The 23,855-nt window shown below is 43.1% G+C and overlaps 2 pseudogenes; both read left to right on the forward strand.

Annotated features, from left to right (window-relative positions):
* Positions 1-534: 534 nt before the first annotated feature.
* Positions 535-2,718, forward strand: LOC138473739 (interleukin enhancer-binding factor 3 pseudogene; annotated as a pseudogene).
* A 16,661-nt stretch (positions 2,719-19,379) lies between these two features.
* LOC138473740 (interleukin enhancer-binding factor 3 pseudogene) lies at positions 19,380-21,994 on the forward strand (annotated as a pseudogene).
* The last annotated feature ends 1,861 nt before the right edge of the window (positions 21,995-23,855 follow it).

Genomic DNA, 23,855 nt, shown 5'->3' on the forward strand with positions numbered 1-23,855 from the left:
GTGGCTCTGTGATCCAGCTAGCTGCCACTAAGCTGCCATGTTATTTCCTAGGGGTTATTTTATAAGAGGACTGGACCACACAGATTGTACCCAGCCTTCAGGATCTGGATCATTGGCCTTCTCAACACATCAGAGTGTTTTATTTAGACATGGGTAAAAAAGTTTGTCTGGGCCATAGCTTGGGAAACAACGGACACCGCATCATACCCTGCGAAGGCTAGGAATCGCCCCATTGGGTTGCTAGAAACAATGCATCTTTTCAAAAACGACAGCTGCCAGATCATGGGCATGTACTCTGTCTTGTACCCGACCAAGGAGCAACTGCAGGTTATTCAAGATATGCTTTTACTCACAGAAGAAGCTCTCCAAAGTGTGTCTGACATGGAGCGGTCAGAGCTGGCTATTCTTCAAGAAACAGTCCAAGATGGTGGTACACCTAGGGAGGATGACTCAGAGCAAATTAATGACGAAGCGGGCGAGCCGAGGGCAGACGAAGAAGAGGAAGCATCGGGGGAGATAGATGCAGTGGTGGGGGAAGTTGTAGATAGAGAGAATGGCGTAGAAAGTGATGAAGAGGAAGGAGATGGCACAAATGCAGAAGAGGGTACCGAAGTAGAAGACGAGGCAGAGTTAGGAGATGATGCAGAAATGGAATATGACACAGAAGAAGACGATACCGAAGAAGCAGGTGATACAGATGAGGACAATGTTGAAGATGATGCAGAAGTGGAGAATAACACTAGAATGGAGGTTGGTGTTGGCCAGGAGGCTGGCATTGTGGAAAGAGACCATGGCATAGAAAGGGATGATGGTGCAGACACAGCAGATGATGCAGACAGTGAGGGTAGTGCGGAAGCACAAACCCGTTTAAGGTACGTCCTTAGGCAGGAGGCAGAGATAATATTGAATGAGACTAGCACCCATGGAGAGAGATAGGCACCTGGTAATCGGTCCACAGCCCATCAAGGAGAAACAGAAGTACCACGAAAAAGTACTAGATCCCTCTTGGGAGTCATGCGTGTGGGTCTTGTTGCAAAGGGGCTTTTGCAAAAATGTGACATTGATCTTGAACTGGTTCTCCTATGCAGGGATATGCCTACTGTTCGGCTCCTGAAGAAGGTAACTGCCTATCTTAGAGGGCAGTTTTATGTCTTGAGTGAAGAGAGATACACAATTATGGCGTGTCTCCCGGAAGCAGCTATTGTAGTCAAAAACACAATACAACCCCCTTTTACAGTGACCATCAGAATGGCTTCACCATTGGCTGAAAAAGATACAGAGGAAGACACAGGCAGCATAATGCGGTCATCCAGCGACCCCCATGATAGTCTGCTCAGACAGAAATGCTGTGCTGCCTTCAGGGCTATCCGGCGTGCCAGATGGTTCCAGGAAAGAGCAGGTGCACTAAAATCATGGGTTATAGTAATTTCTATACTCAGGCACCTCTGTTCCCGTATTCCAGCTTGGGCACCTCTGAGAGGGTGGCCCTTTGAGCTTCTGTCTGAGAAGTTGATAAGAACAGTCAAAAAACCGATGGGGGCAGGTGAGGCCCTGAGAAGAGTGATTGAATGCCTTGCATCGGGATTCCTCATGCCTGGAGGTCCTGGGCTCCATGATCCCTGCGAGGAAAAGGTAACTGACGCCATTGGTCATCTTGACATGGGACAAAGGGAAGACATAACTATGAGCGCCCAGCATGCTCTGCGTCTTCTAGCGTTTGGCCAAATTAACTTCATTTTAGGAACAAACAGACTGACCTTCGAGAAACTTCCTTCTAAAACACCTTGCACCCGTCAAGGTTTTAATTACACCACACAGATTCCTCCAAGCGTCACCTTCACTCTTGGTACACTTAAGCGCCCAAGGGAAGTAACAGAGCAGGCGCATGTGAAGAAGAAAAAGAAAATTCACAAACATACCAATCCGAAAGGAACGAATGATCTCATGAGACTGAACCTGCTAAAGCCAGGCCTCCACTACAGAGAGCTTACCAGGGCGGGCCCGGACCACGCACCCGTTTTTAGATTTGCAGTGGAGGTTGATGGGAATGCATTTCAAGGTACTGGGTCTTCCAAAAAAGCCGCCAAATACAACTTAGCGCTAAATGTTTTGCAAGCCCTGGCTCCTGAAGTAGAGAATGAAGACACCTCTGGCTCTGCAGCCTCGCCCGCTTTAGAAGGGTCTGCCACAGTGAATGCAAAGGTCACCAGTCTTGCCAAGAGCCCAGTGACGAAACTCAACGACAAGAGGCGTGGTCTGAAGTATAGACTCATCTCGGAGAGGCACAGCAATGGCAGCAGTCACTTTGTGATGGAGGTGGAAGTTGACGGGCAAAGGTTCCAGGGTGCCGGCACGTACAAAAAGACGGCCAATGCACGGGCTGCGCTTGCAGCACTTGAGGCTTTGGAGAGGGCCCCGGCCAAGGCTACTACAAGGGAAGCTATCGCGCACTGGGCGGGGTCAACCGCTGATTTCACAAGGGGACGTGTTGACGACAGGGCCAAACTATTTGGGACGAACATCGGCAATATTGTGAGCTGGCTTCGTAGTATGATTTACCACTGATTAGTGAAAGTAATAACGCAGTAGAGCATGAACAAACGTATTGTTTGCATCATCCTTTGATGAGTTGGTGTCAAAGGACAAGCCACCTACATCCTAGCATTGGTATATTCTTAAAAGAGACATGGAATAGATAAAATTATAACAAAACATGAATTTCTCTATGATTTCTCTCATGTATTGGTCAAAGGCATTTACTGGGCGCAAACGGAGAAGGTATTTTTGCAATTAGCGGCATACTATAATATATGCCTAACGCATTTTTGTATACAATACATGGAATGTGTTGCAATCGAGTGCTTTGATTATGTGCTGCAATATATTCAAACCTTAAAAACAACCCCTTCAATTCTTAAAAAGGCACATTTATTAACCTATTAATTGTTAAAATTAGCAAAAGTCTAGTGTTGGGCAAGAATTAAAACCTGTACAAATGTTTCCAAATATCTTGGTGTGGTTTATAAACAGATGCATAGAAAGTTCCTTCATGGCAGTCGGTAAGACATTAACAAGCCACCACCATAAATCCGTTTTGTCGCAGTGTATGTCCTGAGTGAGCACTTTGATCAACCACGCATTGGTAAGACAGCCATTAAGTGCTAAGAGCGTGTATGTTCATCCTGTATTCCCATAAGGAATCATTATAGGCTCCGCCCACTCCCGCAGTTAAGTAAAAGGAACTTCTGCACCCTTACCGTGACTGTCAGATGAATACGACAGAAAACCATCCAGGGACTTGGTGCATCTGTTTACACACCTCATCAACCGCCCGTTCACTGGAGCGTCTGAAGTGAACGCAGCAGGCTCTCGTTGCATTTCAAGGACTTGGAGACGAGTACAAAGGGTGGCGCAAGTTTCAGTTCTGAAGAGCGCTATTCAAATAAATGATTTGTGTGTATTCACAAATCACCTGCAAAGATTTTGCAACCTCATGCCCCCAAATATTCTTCCAGAGCCATGCATTTTAAGGGGTAGTTTGGGGGTGGTGCAGGGTTCCAGGGCAGATATAAGCAATATTTTAAAAGTCAGGATTAAAGGCTGGAGGAAGTGAAAGGTAGGAAAGAAGGGATGGTAGGATGGGAAGAGTGAAGGTGAGGTTGATTCGGAGAGTTAAAAAAACAATTCTGGGCACCTGTGAAAGTTAGAAAACACAAGCGAAACTATTTCCTGCAAATAATTTGTGTACAACTTAAATTGATTTGACTAAACAATTTTTGAAAAGACGTCAATCTGTACCCATGCCAGGACAAATATATCAAAATTAATTAATGAGTCGTATATACAAAATTTGACATATATTTGTGCATTTAAATGATTCACAATGAATTGCAGTAAAACTTCCATCCACAAATTCAAACATATTGTGAAAGACACACAATTGCAAAACACAAAAACAAACCTGCAGCTTGATAAAAAAAAAAGTGCAAACAATAATATAGGATCAACTTAATGAAGAGAAAATAGGAACCCAGAATTCTGATGTGTGTTACCCATCTATGGTGCTGGTCTTGGCGACCCCTAGAAGGGTAATCCTGGTAGTTCCTTAAATAATCACTTTGAAGTTTTGTTTAATATTCTGTTAGGTACGGGTAGATGTTTTCTGCATGAAATCCCTGATGTCTTATTTTTTTTTTTTTTATAGTTTATGGTATTTCTTGGAGATGGTTCTGGCTCTGAAGTCATCTGTCTCTTTGTTGATCTCTGCTAGTTTGTCTTTAGCGTTTTGGACAGTGCTGTTAGATGGAAATAATCTCTCAGCTTCTTCAAGCCTGCGTCGCATCTCGGATTTTACTCTCTGGGCTGTAGTGATGGTAAGGACCATCAAGTTGCGGCTGCATTTATTCTGCATGTGGCTGAAGTTAGTTTGGTACTCTCATCTAAAAAAAGGGCTGGGTCATTGCGAACTACCAGGTGAGAGTGGAAGATATTAGCTTTGAGACATTCCCTTAAATAATGGCTGTGGAGTTCAGTCCTAAAACACTTCTTTTTAAGTTTAATCAAGTTCTCAATCAAGGATTTATTGTAAAAATGTGTGATCCACCTGTAGGGTTAAACAATGATGGACCCTGAATGATCTCTTGTTTAAGTTCTAGCCTGCAACTGACCGTAGGTACTTCAAAATGAATCAGACAAACGCAGCTCTTCCAATATCACCAAATAAATTCACTGTCAGTTCATCACAGCAGACTTCTGAAAGTTTTCCAGATAACAAAGCACATTCATCTATACACTAAGATGTATAGGTGGGTTAATGCACCTGTGGCAGAGATCTGCATCCAACAGGTTTAAATCAGGGTAAGGTTGACTCCATCTTTCATCCTTCTAAAGCCAGCACAAGTGGGTATTATCATGGACGACCTGCGCCCTTGTAGGTCTGGGGCAGAGTTTTCCACATGTCAAGCATGCCTGAATCTGCTCCACATTCTGGGGTCGGAAAAGTGAGCAATGAGGGGCAAAGCATAATGGGCATTTGGGCGGTGTTCCTCCATTATGCAGAGGTCAAACCTGACGCAGACGGCTCTGCATGACACGCCACCTGGTTTCTTCAGGTATGTATTTCCACACAGATCTCTATGAGAGATGGAGGGCTGGCCTAGATGTGGGTCTGCAGATGCTGCATTCCTGATGGCTCTAAGCCCTGGTTCAGAGCTCCGGCTCATATGTGGGCACACGCGTTCAGGTTTGGAGTACCAGCATGCACAAAAGTGAGCATGTGGGGCTCCAAATTCGAGCTGCTGTGACCTATGGGATTATGGGGGTGGTGCTCAGTGTTAAAATCAGTAAATTAACTTCTCTCCCCGTTTCCTGATCCCCATTTCGAACCTTGAACGCAACTGCATGAGCCCAGAGGAGCAGAGCCAAGGAACATGGCAGGAGGGTATTTTTTTAAAGATGTATTTCTGTGTAATGTTTATGATCATATATGAGTGTGAAGTGAGGGGCTAGGGTGCATATAGGGGTTTTGGTGAGTAGGCTATGGTAGGGGAGAAATAATGTTAAGGCAGTGAGAGTGATGCTGGTGAACAAAGTGGCACTGAGGGTAAAATTGGGCACAACTGGGCAGGAAGAAAGGGAAGTGAGGCAGAATGTGGCACTGAGGGGAACATTGGGGGATAACTCTGCACTGATGTGTAATTTGGGCAGAACGTGGCACTGGTGGGGGGAGGGGTTATAGGGACAAACCCTGACACTGGGGGCAAAATGGGACAGAATTGTTTACTGCAGAACAAAATAGGTCAGAAATGGGCATTGGAGGGTACACTGGGGCAGGGTAGCGCTGAGCGACACATTGGGGAAAAACTGGGTACAGTGGGAGAAAATGGGGCAAAACTGGTCAGTAAGAGGTGCATTTGGTTAGGGCACATCACTGAGGGGCACACTGGGCAAGACCTTGGCACTGGCGGCGGGGCAAATGTGAAATTTGATATTTTTAATGTGCTCCCTTCCTTGATGGCTATTTATCTCTTGTCCGTATTGTGTCACTGCAAGTTTCTCTTAATGCTTTTAAAATCAATAAACACAAAACTAAAAAAAGAAATGTTACACTTAAGTGTAAAAGACTATTCAATGCTTTCGCTGCTATGGATTTGTGCTGTACTTTCAATAACAGTAGTTAATGGATCTTATATTTTCTGAAGGGTTTTGGACAAATCAGGGCCCGAGATGTATTCCTACTAAAAATAGGATGTGTCCTTTATAGGACGTTCAGGAGTAATGTTGCAATATCCAAGACTGGTAAAACATGATTTCAAACCATGCGTAAAACCGGTTCAAAGTTTTTTAAAACATATCTCTGGCCCAGGACTGGCACACTCTTGAGTTCTGTGGGCGGGTGCCGTCCCGCTTGCCAGGTCCGACCTGGCAGGCGGAACGGCACCTGCCCGCAGACTTTGGCGGTAGCACTGGCACCATTATGGGTGGTGCCGTTGCTACCGTCTTCCCCATTCCCATTGAGTCCAATGGGACTCGAATGGGAATGGGGAGTTCCTTTTTCCGGACAGTACAACCTTGAATGGACATTCCTTTATTTTGGACTATTATACTTCGCTTTTGGGGTTGCTACTGAACCACATTCATACCCTTCTTGAGAACATAGCCTTCACTTGACTCATGTTACCATAAAAGACAAAGGAGGTATATCCTTTAGCTGTGCCTATTTTACCTTTATGATTGTGTTGGCTCTTGTTTTGTAGAGGTGTGAGGGCTGAGTGGGAGCTTTTAGCTTTACTCATCCTCTTACTCCTGCAGAGCAGAAGTCAGTTTGTCACAGATGGGTTGGGCATGGTTAGGATAGGAGAGTGGGGTGGTTTGAGAGGCTAGCTACACACCATGTTGCTCCTCATGGATAGAAGCACTAAACCACGCTCAGTCCTATATTCTAGAACCTACACTTGAGTGTACTTCCCCCATCTCACCCCCTGTGGATGGGTGAGCATTTACAAGGTCAGTGATCTTTTTGAGGCCACTTAGTGGCCCTGTTCTAATAGTCTTATGTTTTAACTCACGCTATCAGCATCCAGCCACTCACTAATGAAGTATCTGGTGTCCCACGCTAGGGGTGCCCCAATCCTGGTCCAGAAGAAGGCAGACCTACTCAATATATCCTGCTGAAACATCTAAAGGCATCAGGGACACTGCAAGCGGCTAACCAGTAGTGACGTCGACTAAGGATTGGTTCAGTAACTAAAGATGATGAGCAGGACACTTTGACTAAGGATTGGTTAACTGACTCTTCTAATAACTAAGTGTCAAGAGCAGGACAGGACAACGTGTTTGCTTTATAGGAACAATCTAGGAATCCCTGGGATGAATTAGTAATCCCTATTAATCCCTAGCAAACCATACTCATTATACTCAATATAAACACATGGGTTGCACATACACTTGGTTGGAATAGGTTCTAATAGAAGCCAAGAGCACACTGCATATATGTGAATATCTGGACATTGGTAATGCTTTGCGTATTTATTATGTATATAAGTCATTTGTAAAAAGTCAAGAATACAAGAGGTATTGGTTCATCTAACTTGTGTAGGGGTTCACCTACCGATCCCGTACAGAATCCATGTACCTGTTTCCTTTCCTTTGTTGTGTCTATGTGACTTGAACAAATGAATGCGCCGGACTTGCACTTAATGTTGGGTGCTTTATATCCTCTCCCTGTATATTTGTATATATATTTATGTAAATTGAGTAAGCCGTACAACACGAAGGTGCCATAGAATCTATTGAAAAAATGAACATGACGAGAAAATAATTGTATGTCATGATGACAATAGAATCTACTGAAAAATCATTGTGAATAAAAAAGAAAAAACAGGTGATGTTTGAACCCTCTAAAAGAGTGTTAAAAAAAGTATAATTACCACTAGAAGTTTGCAAAGTCTATTTGACTAAAATAAAAAAAGTGGCCATTAATTGCTATACATGGTGCAAACAGTAACACAAAAATAGGTGGATTTCGATTTGTATTATTAGGACACTTCTTGTTATATAAGTACTTCCTGCTCCAAGTCCTAATACAATAAGGGTTCCCTTTCTTTATTTTTTTTAAATTTGTTTTGGGTTATTACAAACCTTTACAAAAAAATCCATTTCAAATAAATAAGCAAAACGTCTAAATTTCTCAAAACAAAATGCACAATCTTTCCAATAACACATTAAAACATAAAATTACATTCATTCCTAACTAAACATTTCAAAAGGAAACTAACAGATCCTAGAACGTATCAGTGAGCTCTCCCTATACAAGTGATAACATAAAAAAGAAGTAGCTACAATAGGGATATTTCCTTTTCAATAAACTTTAAAAAGGCCACTAAGGCAAAGATTAGTGCTCTCCCTTGCCCTTGCATCATCCGATTCCATAGTGATTCCATACAATCGATATAGTCAATATTCACAAATCGCATCAACAAGGTGGTTCTAGTATCTCTAAAATAAGGACATTCCATTATGAGATGCTTTAGAGTTTCATTAGGTTCAAAACAATTTGGGAACCGACATTTCGTAGTCTGACAGTCAATACTTGGATAACCCCAATACCTTTGTTCTTTCTAGCGTGTGCAATTGATTCCTTTTGAATCGCATAAAATACATGCGTGCGGTATTACAGGGAAATATTTCTAGATAAGAACAACAACCATCCCTTTTACGAGAAAACTTTGCATATTCTTTGTATGTACAAAACATAGTTAAATGTGGTTTGAGAGGTACCTTACATCACTAGCCGATAGGGGCCTGTACCTTGTTTGGAAGAGATCTACTGAAAATATGGTTTTGGTGGCTGCGGGGACAGCATTCCAGTGGAATGGGGTAGTAGTGAAAAGGAGCGAAAGTGGGAGGAGGCACAAGGGAAGGCAGAGGACTGAGGTTCTTAAGGGATGAGGAGCGAAGAGTTTGATATGGAGAGTGCAGTGATATGTATTCAATGAGGCATTTGGGGGCAAGACCATGGATGGCATTGTAGATGAGTAGCAGGAATTTAAAGACTTAGAAACTGGTCTCCGTTATTAAGCACGTTATAAAAGAACAATTATCATAGTAATAAAGAGGGATACATTTTATTTGTGTGGAAAGCCATCCAGCATTGTAACGGGGGTGGGGAAAGGTGGCAGAGGATCAGGGTATATTGAAAAGGGTGCACGTGTGAAACTGAGGACTTGCTGAATGGGAACAAACATATAGAGGGGTATACCAGGGGTTGGGCCAGGCTAGTGCATTAATCACATTTTTCTGAGCATGAGAGTAGAGATAAGGGTTTCAATTGAATGGTGTGCGAGTAGATTTTTCGAATGTTCAAGAAGTTGGCTCTGGCTGCAGTGACAGTGGCCATGATGAAGTGGAAGAGTTTCAGGAGGCTGCCAAAGAGACTCCAAAGGTTGTAACCCATAGGAGGCTATGGAGGTCCGAGGCGGGGGAGATAGGAGAGGGGCGAGTGAGGTTGACATTAGAGGGTGGGAGAAGGAGTTCTTCCATCTTTGAAAGGTTGAGCGTGAGGCAATGTAGAGCCATCCAATGTCAGATGACATTAGGCAGTTGGTTATTCAGAGATTGCAGGGGTGACAAAGGGGGAAAAGGTAAAATCTGAGTGTTGTCTCGGGGGAAAGCATCCACGCCATTACGCCTTCCAACGGGGCTAAAATTGCAACCGTATGGGTCCGCTCCAGTTCACTGTCCCTTAAGGTGCAGGCCAGTCCCCCAGGGGTACCATTTGGTGCAGACTGTTACCGGCTCTGGCATATGGGGCGCGCTCACCTTATGGCCACGGGACAGCGTGGGGTGGCCGGTGGATGTCTTCTCTGGCACTCAGCTTCCTTTTCTTCTTTCCTGGTGCACCTTTTCTTTGCTCCCTCTTTCTTTTCTCCTGTTCCTTCAACACACGACCTCAAAGTTCTCCAACAATCCTCGTCGCCCATGTTAAGTTATTGTCTTGGGTCAATGAGTGTGTCAGACTGCACGTAGGTATATCAGGACTTTATTAGGTTGACACAGGATGTAAGTATACATGAGGTAAATAGATTAAGTATACAAGGAGGGAGAGACATCCACCGGCCCCCTCATCATCTAAGCTCAGGCCCCAACTGACTTTGTGGAACACCCAGACACAGTTCATCCATAACATTCCACACCAACATTCTGTCAGGGGCTCATACACACAGATCCAACAAGCAGGAGGGAAAGCACAAACATAACAGATGCCCATAGCAGATAACATTTTTCCACAAATATGCAGGTCTAAGCTCCCACTGCAACAAGGGGCTATGTCAAGCTCTGTCAGATAGTGAATGACTAAAAGAAATGGGTAGGTCCCCTTGTAGGAACTCTCCATGGATTGCAATGCTCACAAACATCGAGTCGCAATTAAGGCCTGGAAAAGTTGTAAAAAGGTTAGAAACAAAGTTAGAATGGTACTGGGAGCGGAGGAATGGCACAGTTTTCACTTGAAAGTCCCTAGAGTGGATGAAAATGTAATTTAAATAAGTCTGCAAAGCGGACACAAGGTCTAGTCCACAGACTTTGAAACTGCTGGATGGTGGGTGGAATAATATTTTCATGTAAAGCATGTTTATTGTACTTTCATATATATTCTGGAATTATTAACAACTTCCATACAGTGATGTAGCATTTTGAAACATTTTGACTTACAAAAACCATTGAAATTCAGTGAAAAAACATTGTTAAAGGGACATTTTGGTTACATTGCACTAATAAAAACCGATGAAATTCAGAGAAAAATCTTTGTTAAAGGGACCTTATGGTTTCAAGTAAAATCGAAAAATCCACAAAATCCGGCAGTTATGGTAAGTTATGGAACCATAATTCATGCCACCACCATGCACTGCTAAAACTAACACCCAGGACATCAAAGATGACATCACAAATGGCATTATTTATGACATAACTGATGACATCACATATCATGTCAATTCTAATGAAAAGTCCCTACAACGGGTTCTGTTTAAAATTTTGCTAGCAACATATGAAGGGTGATCGGGAGACCTCTCATGAACTACTCCATGTATCAAAAAATGTACTTATTCAAAATGAAATGATATACTGAAGTGCTGTTAATACAGCAATATAATACATGCACATAGGCAATGTCTAAACCATGGACCTTTGAAGTACAGTATTTTTAATCTGGTAATATTGGCCAGTGCAATCATAAATTGAAGCCTATCAGAATCTTGACTAATGATAAACCTGGAATTAACAGCAAACAATACAAGAATTACTACACATGTGTTAGTACAAAATATACATAAGAAGAGCACCAATGCATACAAATCTGAGGCACATCCAGGAAAACTGTAGTTAGGAGGAAAAACACACCAGCACCCAAAAATGACAATAAGATTAGAGGTCATCATCATGTATAAAAATGAATTATGTGTTTGGGGACTGATTACTGTTCCATGTATGTGCACCATTAGCTCAGGCCAAACCCTAAGGAAAGTACCTTAAGAACGTGTAGACAAATTGAGGGTTGGCTGATTAGCTGCGAGCTCGGGTAAATAGTATGTGATACCCTTTGTTATTATTAAAGTTTGTTAGCTGCAAAACGTTTATGGAGCAGAGACCCTCCCCCTTGCCTCAACAATTTGAAAATATGAACTAATTGGTCACTAGGTTTGTGCGCTTACCTTCCAGTATATTGATAAACAAGTAATGTCACAGTAAATCTTATATTCGGTAATGTATTGGTTGCGCTTGGTCAACCGACACGTATGATTTACTGTGACATTTCTTGTTTATAAATATACTGCAAGATAAGCGCAAAAACCTAGTGAGTAATTAGTGCATAGTACCGTAAGAACATGACTAGGTAAATGTCTAGATATACAGCACCTTTAAAATGTTACAATTCTCACTGTCACTGAACAAAAACAACTGGCCCAGATATGTGATGTCCTCAGCGATGTCATCAATGATGCCATTTATGATGTCATCTATGATGTCTAGGGTGTTAGTATTAGCAGTGCATGGTGGTGGAGCAAATTATGGTTGCATAGCTTACCATAACTGGTGAATTTCTTTTTATTTTTTTATTTTACTTGTAACCATAACGTCCCTTTAACAAGGTTTTTATGTTGGTTCACCTTTAGGGAAGACACACTTTCACATCTATCTTTTCCACCTATTTTGTGGATTACATTTAATAATTCCTAGAGTGGAATGCCAGTCCCGGTTTCAGGGCCTACAATGGCACTCTCTCTTTTTTAAAGAAGGAAATAGTCTACATGCTAACCACAAAGAAACTAGGAATGTGAAGGAGGAGAAAAATATGAGATTCCGAAAGACAAGAGACAATTGCCAAAAATTTCAAGAGAAGCTGATATATGCAACAACGTGGCCTGCAAGGAAATTACCTTTTTAGCCAGAATGTTATGATACCTGAACATGGAACAGCGCAAAATCTGGGAAGGCTTCTATCATGCTTAATAAAGAGCAGTATAGGCCAGAGACCCATTGAGGATTTAATACGGATGAGAAGCGACAGAGCAGGTGTCACACAATACAAAAAATTAATTTTATCAATACTAAGGGAAGCCACATCACACAAAGGTGGCCATTGGGCTGTTATGGATGTCTTTCAGACAACTTCAAACAAAGCCTTGACCCTTCCTGCCAGTACACATATGGCGGTATTACATACATCCTCATCAGGGGTCTTGCTGTCCTTTTCCCTCCTGAACACCTGTTCTGTTTTGAAACATGGGGTGGAGCAGACCATCTGTCTGAGTTTGCCCCAGATGTGCTGGCAATCACTGAAACCTGGCTCAATGGGTTTATAGCCATTATTGACACATTATCCCTTCTACCTGATTCTGATCCTTCGTGCAGACCGTGCAGGCCAAAAGAGTGGAGTGGCCCTCATGTTTAAAAAACAGCTTGACTGCCATCAGGTCACTCATCCTAGCTCCGAGGGCTGAGAAACCCTGTTCGTAAAAATTTAAATCAATGCTAAAGTTTCCCTGAGTGTCTTGGTCATCTACAGAGCGCCAAGGGATATTCCTCAGTTCGAGGAGCAATTTCTCAAACTTCTTAATCATAGTATCAATGCCAAGACTCCTCTGATCATTCTCAGAGATCTGGACCTATGGGATGAAGGCCCACTCGATAGGCAAGGTTCTTCCTTAATTAAGGCCCTGCAAATCATTGGATATTCACAATAAGTCAAAGGTCTCACGCACATCCAGAGACACACAATGGATTGGGTCATAACACACTTCATGTACCTCTCTGTTATTTAAGTCAACCCAGGCCCATGGTCCGATCACTATTTAGTGAATGTACATGCTCAGTTACCGGCATCACCCCCCAGAATTGATTCTTTGCCCAGAATCGAAAAGAAAACTAGGAACTGTAAAAATGTTACACCTGCTAAACTATCTGAATTGCTGTCGTCCAGGCTACAGTCTATGGACAGTCTTACCAATTCATCCAACCTGGTGACACATCTCACAGCCACTATTAGCTCTGTTATAAAAAACTCTTGCTTGTGTGAAAGTTGAAAAGATTAAAACAGAGACCCATAAGAACACATGTACAATAATGACATCATCTTACTTAGACATACCAAAAGATCTCTCAAAATGGAATGGCCCCAATCTCTCAGCGTCTATAAACTGGCACTGAAAGAATTTAAAACAGCCATTACTGAAGCTAAATCAGCCTACCTTAAAACCAGAATTGTGAATGCTCGTTCAAGCTCAATCAAACTTTTTAAAATCCTCACTGAATTTGAGGATAACCCAGCCATTAACCATGATATGGTATAAATTCGTTTTCAAAAATTGATTAGCAGAGTCTGCAAATTAAAATATTTTTGTTTAGCAAACAAACCTTTTTGATTACCAATGTTGTACTAATATTTCTGATGTCACCGGAAGCTATTTGTACTGAAGACATAAAATGAGCAACATTTATGTGGACCACTGAAGTAAGACATCAGTGACATGAGTCTGTAATGAGTCTGTAAAATGTAAGGGTTTGCTGCATGAATGGACACTGGTTTGCAATTATTTGAAAAGGAGATAGCTTTTCATGCCTAGCACTCCCACACAAGTCTTTGGCACTTTTAAGAGCAAATGATTACTGCTGCACACTCTCTCCATTAGCCCCTTTGAAAATGCAGTGAACAGGAAAACAAGAGGGTGGAGAGAGCCCTGAGGTCGAGAGGAATGCAGGGTGAGCTGTGCTTTCAATGAATAGGGTAATTTAAATAGCTAGCTCTGCTACACAAATGTCAATTTAATTAGCAAACCTACAGAATAGCATAGCAAATTGCTATGCAAGAATGCTTATTGTATGCCTTGCATGATCATACTAAAGATTCAGCATGGTGCCAGGCCATTCACAATTAATTCTCTTCTAAAATTCTTTCCCATATACAGACCACATCATACACAAAAAGGTAGAACAAAAACCCAGGTGGGGTTAAGCACACATTCTTTTAACAGGGAGGAGAGGACTGGAGATGCAGTACACCAAATCTAAGTACAAAAAATTATACTTTTTTATTTTTATTATTTCATGATCAATAGCAATTAAAAAACATATACCAACATTTCGGCTTGAACCAAATCACAATGACATACACATGACACATAGCCCCAAACACATTTATACAAGGTACAAGCTAATTGCACCTAAAAACAATTCTCAAATATAAATGGGCCTTGTGACCACACTTACTAACCTCAACACATAAAACATATATCTATATAATGACCTGATCGCATCAACCTAACCCTACATGTTTCAGACCATAGTCCTGTGAATGGAGGACCTTCCTTAGCGATAACAGAAGTCAAATGTAACGTGGAGGTGGACAATAGTACACTCAACACCCCAATTCCACAAGCTCCAATAGAAGAGAGCGCTCAGGTCTGAGATTGCAGAAATATGTAGCTTCGATGCAACGAACTTCAAGCGTAATTCCAGGCTAACAATCTACAATGCATGTAAGTTTATTCCCGTATCACACATCAGTTATGATAGTCTTCGTCAATTCAATTGGGACCTCGAAAATAGGTAATTCCATAAAACATCAGGGACCAATTCGACTCCGAGAATCTTGCACACATCAATGGCCAGAGAATGTAAATATATAAATGTTAAGGCTCGCAGTCGCCCTTCCAGTACATTGTATCCAGGCAGTCTCCTATTTCTTAATTCTCAAAGTGCTCAATGGTCAGCATCTAGAAAAATACTCTAAAAGTCACAAGGTTGCCACAGCACAAAATCGAGAAACGATCCCAGTCATCTGCAAAGGTCCACAAGCCGTGCCAATATACCGACCATCAGGGACCTACAAGGGTGTACCACCGGGCACAGAGTGACTCCATCTCCCTCTCTCGATGACAACGCACCTATACTAATAAAGCAATCTTCAACTTTACACACTGTTCTGTGGCCGAAACCTATAAGATTATACTTGCTAAGAAACCAACATCTTGTCTGGGAGACAGCTGTCCTGCCAATATTCTCAAAGGTTCACTCGAGTCACTTGTCCCTTGGATAGCCAGACTAATTACACTTTCCTTTAGTGAAGGCCTGGTTCCACTATCCCTTAAAGAGGCCTGGATTACACAATTTCTCTGGAAAAGTAACTTGAACCCAGCAGTGGCTAAATACTACCGGCCCATCACAAACTTGCCCTTTTTCCTCAATATCATGGATATAGTAGCTTACCTACAACTTCAGGGCTTTATTGAAGAACATGGCATCCTGGGGGCACGCCAGTCAGGTTTCAGAGCTAAGCATGGGACAGAAACCGCTACGCTGAATCTTAAATCCACCTTGGCCAGCATAGTGGACAGGGGACATCCTGCCCTGCTGATGCTGTTAGATCTCTCTGCGGCCTTTGATCTGGTCAAGCACTCCTTTTTGGTGAACAGACTAAGGGACCAGGCTAGACTGCTCAGATGTGGCGGCTCGATGGATTACATCCTTTCCTGGGCCACGCACTGTTAGAGTGGCAGTCGGTGATGCAAGTTCCACACCTACTGCCTAGAATTGCGATGTCCCACAGGGCTCGTGTATTTCTCCAACACTCTTCAATATATACATCACGTGTGCATTATAGCAACGATGCCAACGACACCCAGGTCGTCCTCGAGCTTACTGGTGATTATGTACAGGATTCAGGCACCATCAACAAAGTGTATGATGCAGTTCAGAAGTGTATGGCTGATAACCCACTAGCCCTCAGAGACAAAACAGAGCTCTTGATCATGGCTTCAGGTCCGTGGCTGAAGAAACATAATCCAGCATATGGTAGCTTCAGCATTGCTGGCATCACCATCAGTGTAGCCAAGAGTGTGAAGACACTTGGTGCATTCATAGAGGCTGAACTTACTATGAAAACCCAATTCTCACACACCTGCTCTTCTTGTGGCTACACAACAAAGCGTATTAACCAGATATGACCTTTCGTCTCAGCCAGCAGCTGTTCTCGGCTAGCCACCGCCTTAGTGAACTGGAGCTTGGACTATTTCAACAGTCTGCTGGCCGGTACCTTTCAAGCCAATTTGCACTCTCTTCAGGTCTCTCAAAATGGCGCAGTTCGCACCATTCACGGTCTATCAAGATGGAACCATGCATCTGACGCCAGAAGGGAACTGCACTGGCTTCCAATAAGACATTGGATGACCCACAATATCCTGGCACTGTCTTATATACAGCCCCAAAATACCCTAAGGATCAGACGAAGGTGAAGAAACCGGCCTAACCAAGGTACATGCTTGTCAGGTTTGGCGGCACAATCGTTGATGTTCAGGCTCCTCTAGCTTGCAATGCTCTCCCTGGGTGTATAAGGCCAGCAGGCACAATCAGTCTCTTCAAAAAACTTGTTAAGCACCACCTGTTCAAAAACCATGCTGAAGAGCTACTTTTGGCAGCAGTCTCCTCTCTCGGCTCTGACCCCCTTTACTGCCTTGTACATGTCTTTCTGTTTTTGTGCACCCTGAGGCCCATGGGCATGTGGCGCTTTATACAAATTAAATAATAATAATAACAATAATAATATGCTCTAGTAGAGGTCATCAGGGATAGAATTCAGAGAGTTGGCAGCTATTTAGGTGCTGCTTGCAGCCTAGAAGAGCCTGGTTAGCTTGACATCAACAGCTACTAGGAGCTATTTTTGGCTCCCCAGGTCGACTGAAACTGAACAGATATACCTATGTGAATTTTACTCTGTGTGTTTGGGACAATCTATAGACATTAGGACAAAACTATTTGACATTTAAAGCATATGGGGTCCTAAATAATGGAGAAAATGATATGTTTGCATCTTATGTGGAAATTAGGTATGCGTAACTCTATCTACTAGCTCGTCGTTCCCCAGTGGTAGCTCCTGGTCACTGGTTAATGCTCGATACCCAGGAGCTGCTTTTAGCTCCTGCTTATCCAATCTGAGTTTCGATCCCTGGGTCGTGCATGCAACTAAGAAAAAAACGTAGATGAAACTGATGCAATTCTAAATAGGGTGAAACGGGTTAAAAATGTGCAAGCTAAAGAATGCGGATATAGGGGTCCAATTGTTAATGAAAGAAATAATGGTGGAAAAAGTGACCTGAACCGAGGATGGTACAAAGGCCGGATTGCCTGACTGTTGAACTTCTCACTGCTTATGGGGTTTGGAGTGCAGTCAAGGTGCTAACAGTGCAAAGAAAAGCAATGTTCAGTGGTACTCTTCACATAGCACAGCAAATGCAAATTTAATTGCCCCCATCCAAGCCTTATAAAGACCCCCCCAACTTTGTGTTTCTCGTATAGCCGGCTGTTATTTACAGCTGTGTTCAAACAGAGAGAAAAGCGTGCTTTTGGCTACTGTGTTAAATAATCATGGCTTGAGACAGAGAAGAGAGGACAAATCCCAGAAGTTGCGTTTAACTTAGCGAGAGTATGTCTGTAGTCAAAGGCGCCACCATAGTTCAACTGTATTGCACAGATGTGCACCAGGACAGGGTTCGAAATTGAGATTCGATGAGCCGGAGCTAAAACCAGCTCCTGGGTGTCAGACATCGCCAAATCACCAAGGAGGCAGGAGCTACCGCTGGGAACCAGGAGTGAGTATGCAGCACAAATGAATCTTAACTGTGTGCATATCATGTTTGATTCATTGTGTTTAAATGTGTACTAGATGTGTCATAATTCTTCTATAGTAGCATTCTCAAATATTAAAGTTAATGTGCATGTTTGTAAGACAGAAATTGCCTAGGGAGCCAAAAGTATCTACTGGTAGCTGTTGCTTTCAAGCTAACCAGGCTCTCCTAGGCTAGAAGCAGGAGCTAAATAGCGCTCCCTCAATTTCAAGCCCAGCAGGAGAAGCACTGTGCATGTGAAAGACAAACGTGCAGTATGGAATAGGAGGGGTTGATGCCAGCTGCAAAGTAAGTTATACCTAAACTGCAAAATACCTTTTACCAGAAAATGTTTGCTATTGTTTGTTCTAAGCACCAGCAAATTGAATGATGGACGGGCACCGAGTGTGGGAAGACCCATGGACAGCTCTATGCCAAAGCTAAGACACTGCTTGAGCATATACGTAAGTCTGGCCCTTAGAGCATAGCATAGGCACAGAGAGCAGCGCGGCCCCTTATTGATTGATGCACCCCTGTAAAATGCAATGATAGACAAATCTGGGATGATCCCTGCATCCAGTTTCCAACGGTCCCCAGTCATCACAAACACCTGTCTCCAGTCCTGGCTTTTTATTTAAAGTCACTTTACATGTTGGAACTTGTGGGCCCATATTTGTAATGGTAAACACATAACATGGCCAAGCATGCAAACTGCTGTTGAATGCAAAGCCTGGGCTGGATACATGTGATCATAACGGCATGTAGTGAGTTGTGAAGTATGATTTAGCTACTCAAGGAGATAACAGAGAGGACTACTCATCCATGCCCCAAAGGTCTCAGGTTGCGAGCGCAACAATGGAAAGGTTTGGTCTGTTTAAAATCCTGCAAGAACTGCAAACAAAACGAGAACGGCAATGATATCCCAGGAGTTACATTTAAAATGTATTAAGTACCACATTGGAAAAGAAGTAACATGGAGTGAAATTAAGAAAAAAAAAAGTGGTCCACCTAGCCAAAATATTTGCCAAAAGCTAAGCGACGCCTTCCATAGCGTTGCACATACATAGCTTGATACAAACAAGAACAGCATTGGGCAGGCCATTTAATCTCGTCCCACCTGCATGAGTGTTGGTGATGTCACAAAGGTGGCTCTGTGATCCAGCTAGCTGCCACTAAGCTGCCATGTTATTTCCTAGGGGTTATTTTATAAGAGGACTGGACCACACAGATTGTACCCAGCCTTCAGGATCTGGATCATTGGCCTTCTCAACACATCAGAGTGTTTTATTAAGACATGGGTAAAAAAAGTTTGTCTGGGCCATAGCTTGGGAAACAACGGACACCGCATCATAACCTGCGAAGGCTAGGAATCGCCCCATTGGGTTGCTAGAAACAATGCATCTTTTCAAAAACGACAGCTGCCAGATCATGGGCATGTACTCTGTCTCGTACCCGACCAAGGAGCAACTGCAGGTTATTCAAGATATGCTTTTACTCACAGAAGAAGCTCTCCAAGGTGTGTCTGACATGGAGCAGTCAGAGCTGGCTGTTCTTCAAGAAACAGTCCAAGATGGTGGTACGCCTAGGGAGGATGACTCAGAGAAAATTAATGACGAAGCGGGAGAGCAGAGGGCAGACGAAGAAGAGGATGCAGCGGGGGAGATGGATGCAGTGGTGGGGGAAGTTGTAGATAGAGAGAATGGCGTAGAAAGTGATGAAGAGGAAGGAGATGGCACAAATGCAGAAGAGGGTACCGAAGTAGAAGACAAGGCAGAGTTAGAAGATGATGCAGAAATGGAATATGACACAGAAGAAGAGGATACCGAAGAAGCAGGTGATACAGATGAGGACAATGTTGAAGATGATGCAGAAGTGGAGAATAACACTAGAATGGAGGTTGGTGTTGGCCAGAAGGCTGGCATTGTGGAAAGAGACCATGGCATAGAAAGGGATGATGGTGCAGACACAGCAGATGATGCAGACAGTGAGGGTAGTGCGGAAGCACAAACCCGTTTAAGGTACGTCCTTAGGCAGGAGGCAGAGATAATATTGAATGAGACTAGCACCCATGGAGAGAGACAGGCACCTGGTAATCGGTCCACAGCCCATCAAGGAGAAACAGAAGTACCACGAAAAAGTACTAGATCCCTCTTGGGAGTCATGCGTGTGGGTCTTGTTGCAAAGGGGCTTTTGCAAAAATGTGACATTGATCTTGAACTGGTTCTCCTATGCAGGGATATGCCTACTGTTCGGCTCCTGAAGAAGGTAACTGCCTATCTTAGAGGGCAGTTTTATGTCTTGAGTGAAGAGAGATACACAATTATGGCGTGTCTCCCGGAAGCAGCTATTGTAGTCAAAAACACAATGCAACCCCCTTTTACAGTGACCATCAGAATGGCTTCACCATTGGCTGAAAAAGATACAGAGGAAGACACAGGCAGCATAATGCGGTCATCCAGCGACCCCCATGATAGTCTGCTCAGACAGAAATGCTGTGCTGCCTTCAGGGCTATCCGGCGTGCCAGATGGTTCCAGGAAAGAGCAGGTGCACTAAAATCATGGGTTATAGTAATTTCTATACTCAGGCACCTCTGTTCCCGTATTCCAGCTTGGGCACCTCTGAGAGGGTGGCCCTTTGAGCTTCTGTCTGAGAAGTTGATAAGAACAGTCAAAAAACCGATGGGGGCAGGTGAGGCCCTGAGAAGAGTGATTGAATGCCTTGCATCGGGATTCCTCATGCCTGGAGGTCCTGGGCTCCATGATCCCTGCGAGGAAAAGGTAACTGACGCCATTGGTCATCTTGACATGGGACAAAGGGAAGACATAACTATGAGCGCCCAGCATGCTCTGCGTCTTCTAGCGTTTGGCCAAATTAACTGCATTTTAGGAACAAACAGACTGACCTTCGAGAAACTTCCTTCTAAAACACCTTGCACCCATCAAGGTTTTAATTACACCACACAGATTCCTCCAAGCGTCACCTTCACTCTTGGTACACTTAAGCGCCCAAGGGAAGTAACAGAGCAGGCGCATGTGAAGAAGAAAAAGAAAATTCACAAACATACCAATCCGAAAGGAACGAATGATCTCATGAGACTGAACCTGCTAAAGCCAGGCCTCCACTACAGAGAGCTTACCAGGGCGGGCCCGGACCACGCACCCGTTTTTAGATTTGCAGTGGAGGTTGATGGGAATGCATTTCAAGGTACTGGGTCTTCCAAAAAAGCTGCCAAATACAACTTAGCGCTAAATGTTTTGCAAGCCCTGGCTCCTGAAGTAGAGAATGAAGACACCTCTGGCTCTGCAGCCTCGCCCGCTTTAGAAGGGTCTGCCACAGTGAATGCGAAGGTCACCAGTCTTGCCAAGAGCCCAGTGACGAAACTCAACGACAAGAGGCGTGGTCTGAAGTATAGACTCATCTCGGAGAGGCACAGCAATGGCAGCAGTCACTTTGTGATGGAGGTGGAAGTTGACGGGCAAAAGTTCCAGGGTGCCGGCACGTACAAAAAGACGGCCAAGGCACGGGCTGCGCTTGCAGCACTTGAGGCTTTGGAGAGGGCCCCGGCCAAGGCTACTACAAGGGAAGCTATCGCGCACTGGGCGGGGTCAACCGCTGATTTCACAAGGGGACGTGTTGACGACAGGGCCAAATTGTGAGCTGGCTTCGTAGTATGATTTACCACTGATTAGTGAAAGTAATAACGCAGTAGAGCATGAACAAACGTATTGTTTGCATCATCCTTTGATGAGTTGGTGTCAAAGGACAAGCCACCTACATCCTAGCATTGGTATATTCTTAAAAGAGACATGGAATAGATAAAATTATAACAAAACATGAATTTCTCTATGATTTCTCTCATGTATTGGTCAAAGGCATTTACTGGGCGCAAACGGAGAAGGTATTTTTGCAATTAGCGGCATACTATAACACAAATATATGCCTAACGCATTTTTGTATACAATACATGGAATGTGTTGCAATCGAGTGCTTTAATTATGTGCTGCAATATATTCAAACCTTAAAAATAACCCCTTCAATTCTTAAAAAGGCACATTTATTAACCTATTAATTGTTAAAATTAGCAAAAGTCTAGTGTTGGGCAAGAATTAAAACCTGTACAAATGTTTCCAAATATCTTGGTGTGGTTTATAAACAGATGCATAGAAAGTTCCTTCATGGCAGTCGGTAAGACATTAACAAGCCACCATCATAAATCCGTTTTGTCGCAGTGTATGTCCTGAGTGAGCACTTTGATCAACCACGCATTGGTAAGACAGCCCTTAGTGCTAAGAGCGTGTATGTTCATCCTGTATTCCCATAAGGAATCATTATAGGCTCCGCCCACTCCCGCAGTTAAGTAAAAGGAACTTCTGCACCCTTACCGTGACTGTCAAATGAATACGACAGAAAACCATCCAGGGACTTGGTGCATCTGTTTACACACCTCATCAACCGCCCGTTCACTGGAGCGTCTGAAGTGAACGCAGCAGGCTCTCGTTGCATTTCAAGGACTTGGAGACGAGTACAAAGGGTGGCGCAAGTTTCAGTTCTGAAGAGCGCTATTCAAATAAATGATTTGTGTGTATTCAAAAATCACCTGCAAAGATTTTGCAACCTCATGCCCCCAAATATTCTTCCAGAGCCATGCATTTTAAGGGGTAGTTTGGGGGTGGTGCAGGGTTCCAGGGCAGATATAAGCAATATTTTAAAAGTCAGGATTAAAGGCTGGAGGAAGTGAAAGGTAGGAAAGAAGGGATGGTAGGATGGGAAGAGTGAAGGTGAGGTTGATTCGGAGAGTTAAAAAAACAAATCTGGGCACCTGTGAAAGTTAGAAAACACAAGCAAAACTATTTCCTGCAAATAATTTGTGTACAACTTAAATTGATTTGACTAAACAATTTTTGAAAAGACGTCAATCTGTACCCATGCCAGGACAAATATATCAAAATTAATTAATGAGTCGTATATACAAAATTTGACATATATTTGTGCATTTAAATGATTCGCAATGAATTGCAGTAAAACTTCCATCCACAAATTCAAACATATTGTGAAAGACACACAATTGCAAAACACAAAAACAAACCTGCAGCTTGATAAAAAAAAAGTGCAAACAATAATATAGGATCAACTTAATGAAGAGAAAATAGGAACCCAGAATTCTGATGTGTGTTACCCATCTATGGTGCTGGTCTTGGCGACCCCACCAGAAACTAATCCTGGTAGTTCCTTAAAGAATCACTTTGAAGTTTTGTTTATTATTCTGTTAGGTACGGGTAGATGTTTTCTGCATGAAATCCCTGATGTCTTATTTTTTTTTTTTATAGTTTATGGTATTTCTTGGAGATGGTTCTGGCTCTGAAGTCATCTGTCTCTTTGTTGATCTCTGCTAGTTTGTCTTTAGCGTTTTGGACAGTGCTGTTAGATGGAAATAATCTCTCAGCTTCGTCAAGCCTGCGTTGCATCTCGGATTTTACTCTCTGGGCTGTAGTGATGGTAAGGACCATCAAGTTGCGGCTGCATTTATTCTGCATGTGGCTGAAGTTAGTTTGGTACTCTCATCTAAAAAAAGGGCTGGGTCATTGCGCACTACCAGGTCAGAGGGGAAGATATTAGCTTTGAGACATTGCCTTAAATAATGGCTGTAGAGTTCAGTCCTAAAACACTTCTTTTTAAGTTTAATCAAGTTCTCACTCAAG

Source organism: Ambystoma mexicanum, chromosome 8, assembly GCF_040938575.1.
Source record: "Ambystoma mexicanum isolate Mex_15411 chromosome 8, UKY_AmexF1_1, whole genome shotgun sequence".
NCBI lineage: Eukaryota > Metazoa > Chordata > Amphibia > Caudata > Ambystomatidae > Ambystoma > Ambystoma mexicanum.